This window comes from Suncus etruscus, chromosome 6 (assembly GCF_024139225.1).
Source record: "Suncus etruscus isolate mSunEtr1 chromosome 6, mSunEtr1.pri.cur, whole genome shotgun sequence".
In the NCBI taxonomy this organism is placed as follows: Eukaryota; Metazoa; Chordata; class Mammalia; order Eulipotyphla; family Soricidae; genus Suncus; species Suncus etruscus.
Genome location: NC_064853.1, coordinates 27,728,398 through 27,748,871, shown reverse-complemented (window position 1 = coordinate 27,748,871; position 20,474 = coordinate 27,728,398).

Genomic DNA, 20,474 nt, shown 5'->3' with positions numbered 1-20,474 from the left:
GCTCCCTTCAGAAGTCCCTTTAGGAAAGAAAACAATACCTTGAAGATAGCAAGATCTTGGTGAGACAACTAAGTTTACAGACATTGACCCTGTGAACTAGAACTATTCTAACTTCAGTTTCCCTCAAAAATCCCATTATCAGATGTCTCCCAGCTCTGGATAAACTTCTTACATCAAAATACAAAAGCACTACTCTGCTCCACGAGTCAAGAGTAAATGTGTGGCTAGAGTGCAGTGGTGTTTACAATTAATTGATCACAGCCAGTTACAGATTTCTTTGTTCCTTCTCCACTTCCTTTTTTTTTTTTTTTTTTTTTTTTTTTTTGGTTTTTGGGCCACACCCGGTGACGCTCAGGGGTTACTCCTGGCTATGCGCTCAGAAGTCGCTCCTGGCTTGGGGGACCATATGGGACGCATGGGGATCGAACTGCGGTCCGTCCTAGGCTAGCGCAGGCAAGGCAGGCACCTTACCTCCAGCGCCACCGCCCGGCCCCCCTTCTCCACTTCCATTGCTTCACTTGACTAGCCTTAAAAAAAAAAAAAAAAGAGTGAATGTGTTCTATAAGCAGAACCTCAGGCTCCAAAACTAGGTCCTGGTGAGATACAGATTTGGAAGCAAACGTCAATGCAGAAAATAATCCACACAGTGAAAGGGTGCAAGAATGGATTCAGGAATTCCAACACTCAAGCCAGAAATTCCTACTACAGAAGCCTTCTGTTCCTAAGAAGGAAATCAGCTTAGTAGAGAAAGACCAAAAAATGATCCCTTTCCTTTCTTAAACCCAGGAATTTATTCACAAGAACCAGGTCATACTCTAGGGTGGAAAGTAAATACCAAGCAGAGATCAAGTAATCCCATCACCAGATCACATCCTAGGATGGAGTATGACTATTAGGGTAAGACCAGTAATCCAACATGTTCATTGTGTCAATAGTCTAGTAGGTGAGAAACCATATTTTTCTTTTAGTGTTTCTAGATTTTTAATAATGGGTCTGGATCAGAGCATTAAAAAAGGACTTTCCAAGTGTTGGGGAGATGAGCAGTGGGATGGAGTGCTTACTTTGTGTTTTGGCACCCTGAATTTGAGCCCTAAAATGGCATGGTCTCCTGTGTGTACTGCTAGTAATAACCTCTGAGCACTACTGGGTATAGGCCCAAACAAACTATATATATATGTATATACAAGCATAAATATAATGCCTATTAATAAAGGGCATCTTGTAAACATTTAGCACTAAAATATTTTGGTTTTTTTTTTTTTTGGTTTTGGGCCACACCCAGCGGTGCTCAGGGGTTACTCCTGGCTGTCTGCTCAGAAATAGCTCCTGGCAGGCACGGGGGACCATATGGAACACCGGATTTGAACCAACCACCTTTGGTCCTGGATCAGCTGCTTGCAAGGCAAACACCACTGTACTATCTCTCTGGGCCCATATTTTGGGGGTTTATTGTGTTCAAATACACACAACTATTTTTTTTTGTTTGGTAGTATCAGGATGGAACCCAGGTTCTTCACATGCAAGCTTATACTCTACCACTGAGTTATATCCCTGGGCCCCAAATTTAACCATCTTCAACAGTACAGTTGTATTAAGCACATTTGAAGTGCTGGGCAGCCATCACCACCATCCCTCTCCACAAATGTTATCATCTTATAAAACTTCAACTAATTAAGCAATAACTCTCCACTCTTTTCCCTTCCTAGGCCTTGGCAAGCACCATTCTGCTTTCTGTCGCTATCAAATTTTGGCTACTCCTAGTACCACTTAAATGGAAACCATACAGTATCATTTATTTGACTGGCATGTTTCTATAGTTAGGTATTTTTAATGCATCCTTATATTTAGAGTCTGATGATCTGCTGTCTAGACTTTTGCTTTAAAATAGTCTGAAAACATGGTAAGTTGGAGAGAGTGGGCAAGAGAAGAAACAAGTGAGGTGGTGCATGCGTTGATAACTGTTGATGCCAGGTGAGAGGAACATGGTGTTCAGTACAGATTAATACCTTTCTCATACATTATTCTACTTTTATACAGAATTCAATTTTCTATTATAAAAACTTTGTTAAAAAAGGAAATATAAAATAAATATATTTTCAAATAGCAAAAGCAACAATACAGCATACAATACAGAATAATGCAAAAACAACCAAAAAATAATATAGAAGCAGGAAGCAGCTGTAACTTCTCAGACAGTCTGGTAATGCCATGAAGAGGGTGCAGGATACATTCAGGAAAATCAAAGGTTAGGTGGTTTTTGCATATTTGATTTGGAGATGCTGCACTTCTTTAGGACAACATCCAGGTCAAAACCAGCACATCTTGGAAATAACAAGTCCAGTCATTTACCAGAAACTTTAAAACTGAACAAACATATTTGCCCATCAGTTCAAGCTTCCAATTCAGGACATAGATGTCCTGTCCTGTAAGCCACTTCTGGATTTGTGACAACAGCTTCAAAGTCCCATGGTGATTTGAATATGAAGCATTTGAAAGCCATTAGAGAAGAGTGAAGATTAGGTAAATTGGGCCTAGTGGGGCATCTTAGTGTAAATGACTTTTGCTCACCTGTCAGTGGAAACTGAGGATCAAGTGGTTAAAGTAGTCTAACCATGTGATGAAGCACATGGCTTCTCCGTGGTAGGCCTCCAGCAGCACTCAGGACTTAGGGATCTCAGCTGAGGACTGAATAAAGGATACAATAAGTAACATTTTGTCTCATTTCATTCTACTTGGAGGGACTCCCAACCACTGCCCAGGAAATCCAGGGTTCCTCCCTTGGCCAACCAGGCCAACAGTTCAACGCAAGGACTCAAAGACCCAATGTAGTTCTGCTCAAGACCTATGGTGCCAAAGATTACTAATGGCATCTGTTGAGGCTGGGAGTATCCAGGGACTACTTGGTGCCAGGGATCAAGCATAGGCTGGCCTCCTGCAAAACAATGCACCCTAATCCTTTTGATTTTTCTCAAACCCAGAATATTACAGTAGGAACTTATTGGTCTTTAGCAGAAGAAGGTTTAGTCTGTGGGCCACACCCAGTGCTACTCAGGACTTATTTCTGACTCTACACTCAGAGATCACTCCTGGAAGGACTCAAGAGACCATATGGGGTACTGGGGATCAAACCTGGGTCAGTCGCATGCAAGGCAAGAGTTCTTCCTGATGTACTACCTCTCCAGCTCAACTAGGAACCTATTGAAGCAAATCTTTGTTCAATCTGGAAATGCCCTAACTCCCAGCCACACTGAACATTCATACCTGGAAATTGTGTCAGTCAACAAAAATTGACACCTGCTGGACAGCAATACTTACAGTCCCCTAATTTCCCATTCCTGCATCCCTGAATCATGCAAAAGGAAGCCTCTGCTTCTGACTTAACTTCAAGGAACCCACCATCTATCCCAGTATACAGGACCAACCAATGCAATAGCCCATAACTTCATTATTATTGTTAGTTTAATAAGCATCTGATACCATGAAGCCAGAACTCTTCAGCCCTTTTACTTTGGTGGCCAGCATCTGGACTGCACACCAGTTCATAGCCCGGCAGTTATAACCAAAGCATTGGGTCAGTGGATTTCAACCTTTCTACACCTGTGTATCAGCACCAGTTTGTGGACCTGTGGTTGAAGAACACTGTATTAAGTGTTCTATTTGTATTAACATGTCAATAAGCAACAGACAAAATCCCTGTTCTTATGGAGCTTAGGTTGGAGCAGACAGAAGCAAACAATGCCATGACAAGTAAGCACACTACAAAGTATGTTAGAAAGGTCAGGAAGAATACTTGAACGCTGGCATGCTGGAAAAGGATCAGTCAGTCACTGAGAACCATCTCTGCATCCCTTCCTTTGGCTTAGGCTTCATCCTCTGTCTCTCCTGGACCACTGTAGCAGCCTTCACACTGCTTTCCATTTCCACATGGCCCCCTTTGCAGGTATTCCAAAGTCAAGGTTGTATTGCTCCATTATAGATCTGGTTCGAAACCCTTTGATATCCACTCTCTGAAAAGTCTCAGAAACCTGAACCTCCCTTGTTCATCCTCATCACCCACCCCATCTCTACACACAACCCTGTCCTTCCTGTCGCACTGGAGAACAAACCTCATTTAGTCTCTCTCTCTCTCTCTCTCTCTCTCTCTCTCTCTCTCTCTCTCTCACACACACACACACACACACACACACACACACACACACACACCCCTCTGGATCCTGAATTCAGCAAATCTCTCAGATAGACATAGAATGATTGCATTCATTTGTGAACTATAAAAAATAAGATAGTATGTTAATAATATCCAGAAACAATAAAGAGGAGAGCCAGGAGGACAAGTCCATGGGAGGAAGTTTGCCACAAATAGTGTGAAGAAATGCAGTTAGAGTTGAAAAGAGACCACTATGACAATGACAGTTGTAATTGATCACTCTAAACAAGAAACTAAGTGCTGAAAGGAGAGAAAGTGTTATGCATGATACCCCTTTAGTAACAATATTTCAAAACACAGTATATAAAATGATAAAAAAAAAAAAAAGAAAAGGAAGATAGAAGAAAAGTATCTGTCACAGAGGCAGGCAGGGGAGAGGGCAGAGAAGAGGGCAGGAGGGAAACTAGGGATATTGTGGCTGGAAATGTGAACTGGTGCAGAAGTTGTACACTATATGACTGAAGCTCAATCATGAACAAATTTGTAACTGTGAAATAAGGAAAAAAACACTGTTATTAACAACCTTGTAAAACACAGTGCTTAAATAAAATATTTCAAAAATATGTTAATAAAAATAATTAAAAAAAAAACAAGCACCCTCAGTCCAGTTGTCATCTCTTTGCACATGAATTCTGCCTCAAGATAACAAGGGAATTGTGGATCTCTATTACTGAGAGAGGTTAAAAAAAAAAAAGCTTAGAAACACTAGTCTCGGCTCTTCATGAGGCTTGCTAGAAAGAGATTGCTGGAAGGAGTTGAGGGCACAGACCTGCTTCAGACTTAGGACTGCGGTCAGTCAAGGCTCATGCCTGTAATTGGGCAGGAAAGGACACATTGGCCCACACAATGAACTGCAACACAGTACAGCTGACCCTACAGGCTTTTCCAGGACTAGCAGAATTGTCCCTAATTGAAGGAAGAAGACTGGCTTTTATAACCCTCCATCAGCCAGTTCCTGGCCATTGTGATCCCCCTGAGAGGAAGCTGCATCCTGCAACTAAGGGCAATGTCCAGGTAACTACCAGCAGCTGGAAGGGGAGGAGAGAGGTGAAGGATGGGGGAATACTGGGGAGCTGATAAAGTACCATCATTCCCTGAACAGCCTCTGGCAAACCTGTGTTTGAAACTTGCTTCTGTTACAGCTGAGTGACCTGTGTGGAGATAATAATAGGTGCTGCCACTCACTGGATGGTGGAGTCTTAGGCAAGAGAACTGTCTGGATTAAAACATCAGCATAAACTCCACTGTTTATCTTCCCTACTTCTCTGCACCTCTCCCTTAAAATGACAGCAATGAAAAGAGAAAAATTAAACACCCACGGGACAGAAAGAGTCACTAAGGGATTTGAGAGTTTGACACCCTTGTGTTAGCTGGAAAGAGGCTGGAAGAGGGAATTGCAATCATTTTGCAGAACGGTGAGAGTCACTCCACAGTCAAGCACTTGGGCTAGGCCTGCACTGCAAAAACATGGGCATACTTGGGAGAGCTGTGCTCGCTGCCTCCCTGAAAAGCTTCAGAGCAAAAAAATCCCTCCTCTGGGAGGCTCTTCCTCAGACTGCTCATGGACATCTCTCCCATTTCATCTGTCTGCCTTCCCTGAAGCCACTTCTCTTCCCAAACCTCTTCATGCTATTAGGCTTGCTTTTGTAATTATGTGCTTCAAATTAATATTAATAAACCAATAAAACGTGATTGAGAAAAGGGAGTTATTTTTATGGAAACTAAGTTGAATGCCTTAAGAGACTCAATGAGGACAAATTGCTTTTAAAATGTTCAGCTAAGTTACAGACAGGCAATTGTAACAGATTGAGAAGAAATGATATGAATCTAGACGGAATCTGCATGAAGATGGTCGTTTCTTGGTTCCTTTAGGTTTTAGCTGCACTTTCAAGAAGCTGAAGCAAGAAATGGCAGACAATGCTTTAAGCATAGATCTATTTAAACATAGATCTTAGAATCTTATAGTCTTTAATAGAATTCCAGTTAACAGACCAATACTCAGAGAAAAGGGGCTAGGCATCTGTATGGCTTAGGTTAGAATGAAATGCTTCTAATGTGTTTCATTTTTTAATGATTTCTCACTGAAACAATGTTTTCAAGTAACTCAATTTGCACCAGTTTCTACCAGGTCAGATAAGATCTGCAGAAGGTGTACTAATGAGGGAGGAGAAGCCAATTGCCTCACAAAACCAAAAAGAGGATAAGGAATAGGAAATGAGGTTTTGGAGGTGGGAAGGCTGAAAACAGGAGGATTTGGTGAGAATCTATCTGCCTGTTGGGGAACAGTCAGCCCCCACATTAACAAATTATTTTCTGCTCTGTTGAGAATATGACTGAGGCAATCACCTTTAGAGTTATCCCTATGAACAAAGCTCAGTGTTTCACATACAAAAAAACTCAACAAGCCATGGAGCCATAATCTTTATTAGGTATAACTTAAAGATAGGAAATTGGAGGATAGAGAGAGTTATCAACTTGTCCAAGGTCACACAATACTGACATATAGAGCAGGCATTCACTACCGAAGAGTTTGCCTCACCAAGAGGGGGGGAAAAGTAAATCAGAGAAAATAACTTCCCTTGTTATTTTATGTGTTCTCTGAACAAAAGGCCAACCTGGTCCATCTGCCTTTCACAGGCTATCCAGTAAGACCCTAATCTTAACAGCCAACAAAAGCTGAACACCATGACCATGAGCGAAACCTTCATAAGATACACAGAGTCAGAAGAGGGCACAATAAAGTAAGAAAAATGAGGAAGCTGGAAGACAGATATAGAAGTCAGAATGAAACAACAACAAAATGTCACAGAATGAAAAAAAAAAATCCTAACAAGGGCCAGGAAACTACCTCATAGGGCAGGAAGAACTTCATGATGCAGAAGCCCAGGTTCAACCCCCAGCACCACACGATTCCCTAAACACCAACAAGAACAACCTCTGAGGCTGGGAATGGTCGCTGGGCACTGCTGGATGTGACTCCCCAAAATAGCACTAAAATCCTCGAGGGTTAAATAAAGATATAACTGTATTGAGTAGAGTGAAGAATATAGAATTCATAAAAACACTTGGAAATTAAACATAGAATAGTTGAGCTTTAAAATCCAATCTAAGAATAGGTACATAAATTCCAGAAAATAATCTCCTAGGTAGAACAGGAAGACAAAAAGAAGGAAATAGGAAGATAAAGGAGGCTCAGGATCTAAGTCAGGAGAGCTCCAGAAAGAATGTGACAAGAGAAAGAATAAAGTTTCAGGAACTGAAGTCTACCAGTGTCTAGGTTGAAAAAAAAAAGCCATCCAAGGTTCAGCACAATGAATGACAGAAGTCACCAACATCCAAGAGGTCACATAACTTGTGAAATTCCAAGATTCCAAGGATAAACAGACAATCCAGAGAGAAAGAGAGAGAGAGAGAGAGAGAGAGAGAGAGAGAGAGAGAGAGAGAGAGAGAGAGAGAGAGAGAGAGAGAGAGAGTTCAAAAATATGAGTCTATGAAGCAGGTGAGGTGGAGCAGAGCCGGGACATTCTGAAGGAGACTCATTTCAACCCAAAATCCTATGCTTGGAGGAATTATCAGACAAGGTCAAGGGCAAAATATTTTAAATCCACATAAACAAAAATTCCCCAGCACTATCTCCCCCCTCCAATTTCTTAGGAAGAGTCTGATCTTCCAATAAGAAGCGGGTCAACTGACAGAGAGGATCCAAAAAAATGGGGTGGGGGCGCAGACTACCCCTGAGGAAAGAGAATTGAAGACAGAATATGAAACACGACAAAGCTTTTGCGAGGAAGACAGAAGAACACAGGTGGAGGACGACTCTGACAGCTTTTGGGGGGGGGGGATGAAGAGCCCCGTCTCCTTAACAGGAATGCTGATCACCGAGTTGCCTATAAATAGCGCTCCAGATAAACAGGGCAGCGGATAGGATTGGAACAGGGCTAAGTCTTTATTTTTTTTTTCCAACAGGAAGACAATAGATAATGTCTGAAGTTGGTAAATTAAGAAAGAGCAGTCTAAGCATATTCCTTGGAAATATGTAGGGAAAGGTCAGAGAACGCAGGTGACATCCACCTAAATCGGTAGTTGCCAGCAGGGCGTGGGTTGGGTGACCGCCGAGGGAGGGAGCAACGGGCAAGGTTGTGTTTCAACCTCAGCCTTTTTGATTTGCATCAGCCTGGACCTCAGAGTTCCTCAAGCCTTTCACCTGCCATAGCTCATCTGCTTCTTTAAGCAGCTATAGAGTAGAGACAGGAATTGAGGCCCAGACGAGGACAGGGACCTCTCAAGGTCAAGGTCACAGAGTAAGGTCTGACCCTACCAGGTGGATTCTTGAGTACCCCGCAGCCACACACCCCTACTAGAAATCAACTCAAGGCACAGGGGTGAAGGTAGGGGCGACTATCCGCTGGCCTCTCCCACCCCCACCCGCGCCCCGGTGCACTCCCCAAATTGTGTCTCCGCCAGCCACTACCCCAGCGCCTCCCGCCGTGTCCCGCTGTCCTTGGGAGGACACGCTGGGAAGCCACGTGCGGTGCAGCAGTGCCCCCTGCTGGACGCTCTGCTCCCAGCCATCCTCGCTGGAAAGGGGCTGGGACCCCCGATTCTCTGGACTCTCCGGGGTGAGATCAGACCCTGGCTGCTCTCTGGTCACGCTCTGGCTTGCAGACTCTGCAGATAGAAGTCTGTTCTAGAGTCACAGGACACGTCGGCCACCAGCGCCTCGTGTTTGGACAGACACTATGGTGCTATCGGGTGATCATCACAAGGTCACACAACGAATGTCCTTGGCTCAGACAGGACTGGGACCCAGAAATCTATTGAAACCTGACAGCGGGCTAAAGCTAGGTCCCTGGAATTTTCTCTAGGCTTTGCAGATCTACTTGGAGGAGGGAGTTGGAGCCGAGCCACACTGACCCGAGCCCCTGTGAACCTCGGTGGGTGCCCTCCTGACCCCCTGAGCCTTAGCACTGCTAGTGCCTGCTTTGACCTTCAAACGTCCTTCAGCGCCAATTTTGCAAAGCAGGGGCTCCAAGTAGTCGTCGAGGGTGGCCGCGCCTGACCCCTGCTGGCCGACGGCAGCATCTGCAGCTCCTCGATTGCAAGTGTCCACTGCGCCCACCCGCCAGAGGAGATAGGCCATTCCAGGGTCCAGGATCAGCCCCCAGGGGCACCTCAGTAAGGCAAGCACCTTCAGTAAAGACAGCACCCTGCCTGGTAAAAGAAAAAAAAAAAGTGTGAGAGGTGGAGCCTCACCACTTGGGCTTCAAACCGTATTTTGTCCCTTCTCAGCGATGTGACATTGAGCAAGAAGCAAAAACTCTCCAAGTTCTCCCTGTTTGTTCTCAAAACGAAGATGAAATTTGATACATAGGGACGGTGTGTGGCTGAACTCACCTAAATGGCTCAACTACCTTAGCAGGAAGTAGACACAGATTCTGCATGTGTGACACAGAAAGGTGATATAACTTGACCAAGGTCATATCAAAAACAAGAGGCCAACTAGAACCAAAATCCAGGCTGTCTAGCTCCAGGATCACAGGCTCTGCAGATGAGGCACAGAAAGGTGATATAACTTGACCAAGGTCACATCTAAAAACAAGAGGCCAACTAGGACCAAAATCCAAGCAGTCTAGCTCCAGGATCAGTGCCCTCCATCACCGCACTGTCCTGAAACGGTCAGGGTACCATAGTATAGGACCGTGTTGAGAGTTTGTGAGCAGAGAGCCCAGGGTTGATGTCTGGACTGTTCACTCAGTGCCTGTGTGCCCAGAGCTTTAGCTTTAGCACCAGGGCTGGCAGCAATCGGGTTACTGGATCACTCTTTAGGCCCTCAGGCAACTGCCAGCCATGGAACAGATCCACACAGGACCCAGAAGGGCCGATTTTGAAACCATCCACATGACCTGGGAGGACTCAGAAATGCTGGACAGAGATGGGAACCCAGGCACAGGGAAGGAGCTCAGTGGGAGAGAGGTGTTCCTGAGAACCACCTACTATTGCTCCAAATCAAGGCAAAATAAACAAATCACAGGCAGGAGTCCATCCCAGAGATCCCAAAGTGAGAAAGCCCCAAGGTCTCAGGCCTGGATGAGGCTTGTGGGGTGTTCCTGGGTTGAGCCAAAACCTGAAATATACAAGAAAATAGGCTCCTGTGCAGCTGTACTCCCCACCACAACTAGAACTCCTCCACCAGCTCCCCCCACCTCTGGTGGGCTGAGCAAGAAGCCTGCAGCACCCACCCTCATGTATAACAGGGTAATTGAGACTCACAAGTTATCTTGGTTTGGGAAAACTCCCTAGAGGAAAAACATTTGCTTGGGGCAGCATGAGGCCTCAGGTAGATGACTATCCAGTGGAGGTGTTCTCAACCCAGAACTTAGCCCCTGCTGAGGTAGCCTAGAAGCTGAAAAGCCCCTGCAAAAGTGAAGGCCTTAACGTCTTGAGTTTGATCCCTAAAACCACCCACTTGCTCCCAGCGTGGTCACTCCCTATGACTCTGTTATTTGGACCTTTCAGGTCTATCTTACTGATGCCCCTGAGGCTAAGTGGGTCCCATGGTCTCTCTCCCAGCTAACACCATGGCCCTCCTACTTGTTTTTCCTGGGCTTGCTAAGGGGGACTTGAATCAGGTGGGCCACCCTGACTCCAGAGAGCATGGGAATAGGTCAGGAGCGGGGATCTGGCGTACCAAAAAAGGCAGAGGAATGCAGGTTGGAAGGAGACAAAGTCTTTGTCTTGGTCTTCCTTTCCCCCCAGGCCACACAGAACCAGCATGTCTGGGGCCTCCTGCCTCTGCAGGGTATTTTTAAAACCACCCACCTCTAAAACTCCTCTGTTCCTGTGCTTTAAAGTTTCTCTGAAAAGTTAGAATAAATTTGCCTGTCTTTTCTCCCAGACAAACGCAGAGGAGGAAAACAAAAAGAACACGTATTTTATGAGCACAAATTTGGGACAGTGACACCTCCAATCATCATTTTATGGCATGATGATATACAGTAATTAGGTGTCAGAGTAATCTATGGCCACAAGAATAGAGTCATCTGCAGGAGGAGAAAAATGCTCTTTCCTTCCAGAAGTAAGTCTAAGCTGTAGGGAGAGGGAGGGGCAGGAACCAGCCTGCAGAAGGCAGCACCGACTGGAATCAGAGGAGGCCAGGGCAGGGCAGCTTGGAGAAAAGAAAGAGCCATGAGGAAAACCAGATTTGATACTTCTGACTCTGGCACCTGCAGAGAGATGATCCTGAGCAAAATTCTTTTCCTGGGGGCTCAGGGGATGGTTCAGTGGCCATTGTCTTAAAGTCTTGAGTTTGATCCCTGAAGCTATCAATATCCACCCAGCATGGTGACTCTGCTATTTGGTTTTTTTGGGGGGTTGGTTTTTGAGCCACACCCGGTGACTCTCAGGGGTTACTCCTGGCTATAAGCTCAGAAATTGCTCCTGGCTTAGGGGACCATATGGGATGCCAGGGATCCAACCTCGGTCCGTCATAGGTCAGCCGCGTACAAGGCAAACACCCTACCATTGCGCCACCACTCCAGCCCCTGACTGCTATTTGTGACCCCCAAAGTGTTTGCTCTCTGACATACCACAACCAGAAATATGATCATCACAATGAAAGTGTGGAATACGCAATGAGCACCAAATTCAAAACCATGTTCAAAGGTTAGGAAGATGGCTGAAAGATCTGGAGCCCATGCTGTGTTTGTGGGAACCTCCCAGGTCAATTCATGGCACAGCATGGTTCCCCTAACACAGCAGGAGTGACTACTAAACCAGGAGTAGCTTCTATGCACTTCCAGGTCTGGCCCCAAAATAAACAAACAGAAAGATGTTGGAGCATTTGTCCAGGAATTCAATCAATGGCCAGCACATATTAAGCACTGCAGTAATTCACAGGAACAGAACCAGGATGTGATGGAACCCCAAACTAAAGAGTGCAAGCCCCAAACACACCTGCGCAAGCAAAAAAGCACCACAACTCAGTGAGCAACCCTAGGATGCAGGTACCACATGAGATGTGATACCACAGATATCTTGATATCAATGAAGGAAAGGATAGAGAGAGAAATATTTTCCTCTCCGGAAGGTACTTCCAGGCTCTCAGGAGCCATGAAGTGCTCCTGGTGGGTTTCCTGAGGAAGGGAGCTGAGAGGAAATCTTGAAAAGTAGGAGGCTGAGGATAAGCACAGAGAAGTGGGGAGTAGAGGCGGCACTCCAGATGGAGAGGTGACCCAGGCAAAGGTGTTCAAGCAGAAAATGGGCCTTGAGCACCCTCTTCAGGGAGAATTGTTTCCAAGTCTGTCATTCATAAGAATTGCCCATTGAATCTTTGATTTCTGCCAGATAAAATTCTGGATTTGTGCCTTTATTTTCCTCGTGATACACAATCTAAGTGGCATTTTGTGTCTGATGACCTGGGCTCAATCAGTCCCTACCACTTCCTTTAGCAAGTAACCTCTCCACCAGTTTGTTCATCTGTTTAAGAGGGGATCACACTGTCTGTCTATTGTGATAATGACATGAAATAATATCACCCAGAACTTCGCAGATCTGGTTTCTGGGCACTCTTCACATCTCAGGAATGGCCTTTCCCAGGAAATCTGCCCTGTTCCTCTTCCTTGCGTTTGTATTCCAGTCCCTTCCATATCAACATTCTGCTCATTCCAAGGGTGGAACCAATCATCTTCCTTATGTTTCCATGCCTATGCCCGTCCTCCATCTGCCAATCCTCACCAAGAACCCCTTAAGGACCCTCTTCTGTCCCATTGACATCCAGATAGCCCCTAGTATGGGCACTGGTTAAATTTTTGTTGACTAAATGAGTGAATCTGAAACTCTATTGATCTCAATGAATCTTCATTTTGCCTGCCTCTCTTTGTCCTGTCTATCTTGTCTCTCTACTCCATCAAATGCTGCTGGATGAGGCAGTGAAAAGTGTGACGCAGTCTGCTTCCAGAGGGTCAACCAGACCACAGGCACTATCTTTCAGGTCCCTAAATCTTGGTGTCCCCCATCTGAATAGTATCCTGTATAATCTAGAGAAGGCATCTAGAGAAGGTCGGTATATTGTCCAATATTATATAGGATTACACAGCCAGAACTCACTGCAAGAAGTTTGACTGCAGAGCTTAAACCTTCAACTACTGTACAATGGGCCTCTTAAAATGAACATTTTTGAATCCAGAACTGCTCAAGGTGCTTCATTTAGCCTGCATTTTTACAATTTTGTTTTCATCTTGGTTATGCTATAATTAACAAATAAAATTGTAATATATTTAAGGTCTACAGTGATTATTTGATAGGCACATATGAAAGAACTCCCTCCAGGGAAGTTACACAACATTTCCATCAACTCACACACGAATCTTTCATTGAGTGGGTGGAGGACACAAACTCTACTCTTCAAGCAAAGTTCACTTATACCACACTGCCAACTAGTCACACATCAGGTCTTAACATCTTAAGTGATCATCAAGAGTTTCTCTAGTTCCTCTCCCCTGCCTCTTCGATCTCTGTACTAGATTCTTTCTATAAGTTTAGATTTTTATTTTTAGCTTCCACATGTGAGTCAGAACACACAGTATTTGTCTTTTTTTCATATGGCTTATTATAGCAAGATTTCCTCTGGGATTTCCTCTTTTATAAACTTTCTCAGAATTTATTATTATTTTATTAAGCACTTTATTATCTTTATAAAGTATAGTTTTCTTTCTTGTAGCAATTTTTATTTTAGACATTCTCTTTTTGAGATGTTATTACTTTATTAACACTCCACAGTTACAAAATTGTTCATGGTTGAATTTCAGTCATTGAATATGCAACCCATCACCTTTCACTAATGTACATTTGCCACCACCAATATCCCTAGTCACCCCCCACACACACACACACACATCTGCTGTGAGGTCAGCATTTTATTTTTTTTCACTCTCTTCACTCTCTCATTCTCTATCTTTTTTTTTTTTGGACACTGTGGTTTGCACTACTGCTAATGAAAGGGGACCATGCATATCACTTTATCTCCTTTCAGCACCCAGTTCTAGTCAAGAGTGGTCAGTTTCAACTACCATTGTCACAATGGACTGCTTACTACCCTAACTGCATTCATCAGTCTTGTGGCAATTGTCTCCGAATATTATTACCATACTATCTTTTTTCTACTATCTCACAAATTAGTGATATTATTCTATGTCTATCCCTCTCCCTCTGACTCATTTCACTCAGCATAATAATCTCCAAATCCAGAATTTCCTTTTTTAAAGCAGAGTAATCTTCGGTGTGTATCTATGTATAACCCTTTGTATATCACATTTTCCATTAACAGTGCATGTGGGTTATTCTCATACCTTGGCTACTGTAATTAATATTGTAGTGAACATTAGTATACAGAGGTTTTTTGAGATAATGATTTTGAGTCCCAGAAGATCATTGGTTCAAAGTGATGTAAAACATAAGATCCTGAGTTTGATCCTTAGAACTGCATACCATCCATCCTACATGACTCAGGGTAATTTTGGAGGTGCCTGAGTACCCCTGGAGTGGTCCTGATGGCCCCTACTAATTCTAGACCTGATCAGTATCATGTCCTAGAGGCCTAACTATTAAACTATCTGACTTACTTAATGAGCAGTGCTCAGTATGATCCCCACACCCCTAAACATTGCTTGACAGGCACAGAAACATGATGATAATGATTTTTATTTAATATAGAAATCATATTAGTAGAATTCCTGTACCACAGAGAAGTTCTATTATTAATTTCTTGAAGAAGCTTACCTTTTTGTCTCACATAGAAACTATACTGGTTAATATCCTCACAAATTAGTCATGGGATTAGATTTTCTCCACAGCCTCTCCAGCATTTATCTCTTGTTTTGAGGTGTTTTTTTTAACAATAGCCATCCTGATCATTGCTGCTCATGATTAGCTAAATGCAAAGCAAAATAGCATTGAAATACCATTACATGCCAGTGATATTAATACAGATCAAAAGTCTAAAATAGCTAGTGTTGGGGTTGTGGTAAAAAAGGAACCCTCAGAATTGGTGGGAATATCATATGAATCAGCACCTATAGAAAGAAATATGGAGATCTCTCAAAAAATTATGAATATAAATCCCATATGACCTAACAATAACTTCTTGGCACCTATCCTCCAAATACAAAAGCATTAATTCAAAAGGATAAATTCATACCTATGTTCATCACCACAGTTAGTACAATAGTCAAGATATAAAAACAACCCAAATGGCCAATTACAGATAAATGGATCCAAAAGTTGTGGTATATATAGGTAATGGGTATACTATGCAGATATGATATAAAAAAAAGAGCAAAGCCATGCAATGTATCACAACATGGATAGAACTATCATGATAATATCATGCTGTGTTAAGTCAGAAGAAAAGTAATACAGAATGATTTCTTTCACATGAGGACTTAAAGATACACAGCTAGTTGGCAACAGAGGCCTAAAGGCAACATAGCAGGAGAAATTATCCACACAACTGAGTTTAGAGAGAGGTGGTTGAAAGAGTGAGGTATTAAGGTTCTGGGGGAAGGGAGGTGAATGCAGATGGGTGTGGTTTGGAATTACTATGTAAACTGGAAAACATCATTAACAATATTGCATTAATATTGCACTATCTGGGACTTCCAGTACTATGTTGAATTAAAGTGGCAGGAGAGAGCATCCTAGTTTTGCTCCTGATCTTAAAAGAAAAGCTTCCATTTTGCCATCATCTAGATGAACAATGTTAGCTGTGATCCTAAGACAAAGCCTTTACTATGTTGAAGTTTATTTCCTCCACACTCACTTTGTTGATAATTATTTTCACAAATGGATGCTGAATTATATTATTTCTGCATCTAGTTAGAGGTTGTTATATCTCATTGTGTTGATGGGGTTCATTGCCTTTACTGCTAATGCATATATTGAACCATCCTTGCATTCCAGGAATAAATTTCATTTTCTTATGGGATTTACCCCTTAGAAGTACACTGTCCTTTCAAGCTGTTATTGAATGGCAACTGATTGCATCCATAAAAATGCAATTAGTACAAGCAAACTTTTTTTCTTGGTTTTTGGGCCACAGCTGGTAACACTCAGGGTATGTGCTAAGAAATCACACTTGGCTTGGGGACCAAAGGGACGCCGGGAATCAAACCCAGGTCCATCCTGGGTCAGCCACATGTAAGGCAAATGCCCTACCACTCTGCTATCACTCTGGTCTCACAAGCAAACATTTTTAAAATGTTTAAAGTACATACAAAAGTTCCACTAATAAGTGTACAGTTTAATAAAATTTTATAAAGCCTGCAACCTATGTGATCAACAACCAGATCAAAATGCAGAACATTATAGCACTTTAGAAGTTCCATTATCACTGAATAATCAAGTCCACTGCTCTTCAAGCCCTAATTTTTGGAGTAATACCATCAATGGCTCCATGATTCCAGGGTTCAAACAGTGATTTCAGGTAGAAGCAACACAATTAGTAATTCAATAACTTTTACCATTCAGTCACTCCTTTGCTCTTTTAATACACAGAATCTTTCTAAGTATTCCTTATGTAATTTCACATTGAGCTTGTGAGACTAACACAACTAGAAATTCATTATTTCTCCATGTTAGAGATAGAGAAACTGAGTTTTAGAGAAGAAGTACAATATGCCCAGAGTATAACAGGTAACATTCAGAGACAGGAAATCACTCATATGTTCTGAATACTCTGTAATTTTTTTTTACTCTGTAATATTTTTGTCATGTTAACTTCACATCAACTCTAAGGGAAGCTGAGACCCAAAGAAGTTAGTAAACTTGTCTTAATCACACAGTGAATGAGAAGCTGAGATCTGAATGCAAAATTAGTAGAGTTTAAAACTCAGCGCCATTTACCTCAGTCCAGGACTGTCTCTCCTCTGGAGTTTGAGATGGAGTGTACACTGAGGGTGACAACTGCCCCCTTCCCAATAAACATGCCTAGGGTTCAACATATTCACTGAGAACCACTAAGTGTCCTCTGAGCCACTCCAGTGAGTGCCCAGAATCCTGCTTCAGCCCTTTCCCAGCTACTAAGGTTTGGGACCAGAAAGACAAGACTCAGTGACAAGACACTGAGGCAGGCAGAGTAGCAGGTAAAAGACTCTAAAATGTCATCTGCATTCCTGTCATTCATACACCCCCAACCTACCCTTCATGTCTCCTTCTCTTAGTCCCCTCTTCTCCATCTACAACAAGTGAGGGGAGAAGTTTTTATTTAAAGTCAAGCCTCAGAAGAAGACACAGAAGGAAGTAGGAGAGAAATAAGGATATTGCCTCCTGGGACCAGCAGTCGAGCAGCCAGGACACAGTTGCTGTCTTCTTCATTCTCTCATCAGCGACCTGTGACAAGCCCTGAAAAAAATTCACTGGCAAGTAAACAAGAAGAAAAACAGGTGTAGGAGTAGGTCTGAGGTGTGTGAGTAATGTTACTTAATTTTAGCCACCTCTAATTTTCCAACCTGTCATCGAATGCAATTTCTTCTCTGCTCCCCTTTCTGTTCCCAGCTGAATGATGATTTCTAAGCTCCACGCATAATAAATCTGTAGTCAGCACACTACTCACTGGGAGATGCCAAACAAGGTAAAATCGTGTAGAGAGAGGCAATAGGTTTGGTGTCCCCTTTGCTGTGTGACCTTCAGCTTCTGAAAGCATCATCTTTCTCATGTTTAAAGTTGGGGTGGAGGAACCAAGGACATGGTTCAATGGACTGAGCACATGCTTTGCATGCAGGACGCCCAAGTTCAATACCTATATCTGCCACCTTCTAGCTCCCAACACTGACAGAAGTGACTTCTGTACAAGATGGGAGTAGCCCCTGAGCACCACTGGGCATAGTTCCATCCCCCAAAAAAGAAGTAGGGGTGAATGGAGAATAGCTTGCCTCGTAAACTTGATGACAATGAAAAGAGCAAAGAAGTGAACAATGCTTTGAGATCAGTGCTCAGTGCTCAGTACATCTAACAGATAGTCTCACTTCACTGTGCTGGCATGGCTGTGCCCCCAAGCCTGGCTGCCCTGGTCTCTCAGAGCTGCTGATTCAACTCTTACGTCCAGTTTTCAACCAGGTGGTGGAGGCAGCCCAGGGTTTGCCTGGATGCTTGCTGCCAACTCTCTCCACCTCATTCTCCTTAGGGGAACAGCTGTGCATCCTCAAGATCAAATTCATATGTCACCTTCTTTGGGAAGCCTTTCCACCTCCCCAGACCACAGGTGTCTCTATGCTTACTGCACCCATATGGAGGGCAAAACATTTACTTAAAGAAACCAGGGGAGTCTACAGGTCCAAGGTATTTTAGTGGCTACTTCTATGGAAGGGTCTACCTTCCAGGTTCCTTGCAGGGCTCAGATATGGAGTCTCTGTTGGGTGGGCTCTGATGATCAATACATCAGCCATCATTCTGCCACTGAGTTACTGATGATAACTTACCATGAGCCAAGGACAAAATAATGAGGCCTTTACATCTTAATCTACAGTTGAAGCATTAGTTATGTCAAGAAATAGTCTCTACCACAACCTTCCAAATCTCAAGGGTGTCAGACATTCAGTAGAAAACAGAGCCCACAGCAGCCCAGAAGCCTTTGTTCTTCTCAGCCTAGCTTTGAAGTCAGTAGAAACAGAGAAAGAAAATACAGAAACACAGCAAACCCAAGCTCATTTAAACCCAGCTGTGGCTTGAGGCTGGATAAAAATCAGTGGGGGGGGGATGACAGAGAGTAGACAAAGAGATAGTAGAAGGAGTAAGGCATTTGTTGTGCATGCAACTGATATGGGCTCAATCCTTAGCACCACAGGGTTCCCCCAAGCTCCTCCAGGAATGATTCCATAGCCTGGAGTAGTCCCTGAGTATGGTACGGTGTGTCTCAAAAACTTCCTCCCCCACAAAAGGATGGCAGCATTTTTTGATTCCCATTGATTTCATGCTCCTTCTTCCCATTTCATTTCCTCTCTGAAGCAAGGACAAATGCCTGGTTGCTGATTAAAATAAAAATGAAGCTCACAGGAATGACACGACTGTCCCGATTTTAGGTGAAGGTGGCAGATCTGGGAGCATAGCTCCACTTCCCTGGTCTGCTGCCTCAGATCACATGATGAGGCACCCGTGTACTTTTTGGTCTCCAGCACCTCATTCCCTGGGCTCTATTGCCTCCTGACTTTTCCTCCCTATTCTCAGGACATCTATATGCAGATATAGTATTGTGAATTCACCTCTGATCAGAGATCATTTGTCCGTATACCTCTGGCATTGCAACAACCACATGAATAGGGATGAAATGCCTTTTTGTGAATCAAAAGCTCACTTAGATCACCTCTAATCATGGATGTGCCACAGTCCTGAGACTCAGAGAGGATATGTGCAAGTGTCTGCCACACATACTAGCAGTTCCATCATTACATACCATCTCTAGTTTGACAATCTGTAATGGGAAACAAACAGCCAATATCATCCCTATAAAACTCAGGTTAATAAAGGAATATAGCTATTTTGGCTTTTCCTTACCCACTTCTTCTGGCCTCTTTCCACGTGAAAGGATCAGGTCCAACCTAAAACCCTTTTCTACAGCACCCACAACTGTTCACATCTCTAGGATGACCCATACACACTAAAACTGTCAGAGTGGAAGGCCACTTCTGCTTCCCACACAGTGTCTCTCCCCCACTGCCACTTGCTTCAAAAAGACAGTGAATGGCATGAAGCTGCAAAGATACTGGCTATTTAGAGAGCAACTTAGGGTAACTTTATAAGTTGTTTGACATCCTTCTGTTGGAAGCTTCCAGCTCTGGAGAACAGTAGGGATGCACCTGGAGCACAGGACTGCAAGGAACCTGGTGGGCCTCTTTATTCATCATTTATATTAGAGCAAATGCACAGGCCCCTTAAAAGCAGCCTGCTAATCAGCAGGCAGTGGGCATCAATTCCCCACCTACCCAAGGGAAGGCCCAGCCAGGGACCAGAAACAGGAAACTTGCTTCCACCTAACCCCAGCTGCTGCTCTGGTGTACCTTGTGATTTCTGGTTGGTGGCTCTCAGAGCTTTCCTGTTGCCCATACCAGCGATGTGAGCAAATAACCACTGAGTTCTGAGCCCAGGAGCTATTCCTTTGCCACATGGATCAGATGAGGGGAAGGACTTGTATGTAGCTCCTGAGTCTCTCAGACTGAGTTCTGATTTTCAGTATTAGCTGTTTGACTTGAAGGAGGTGACAGGACCTCTCTGAAGTTTA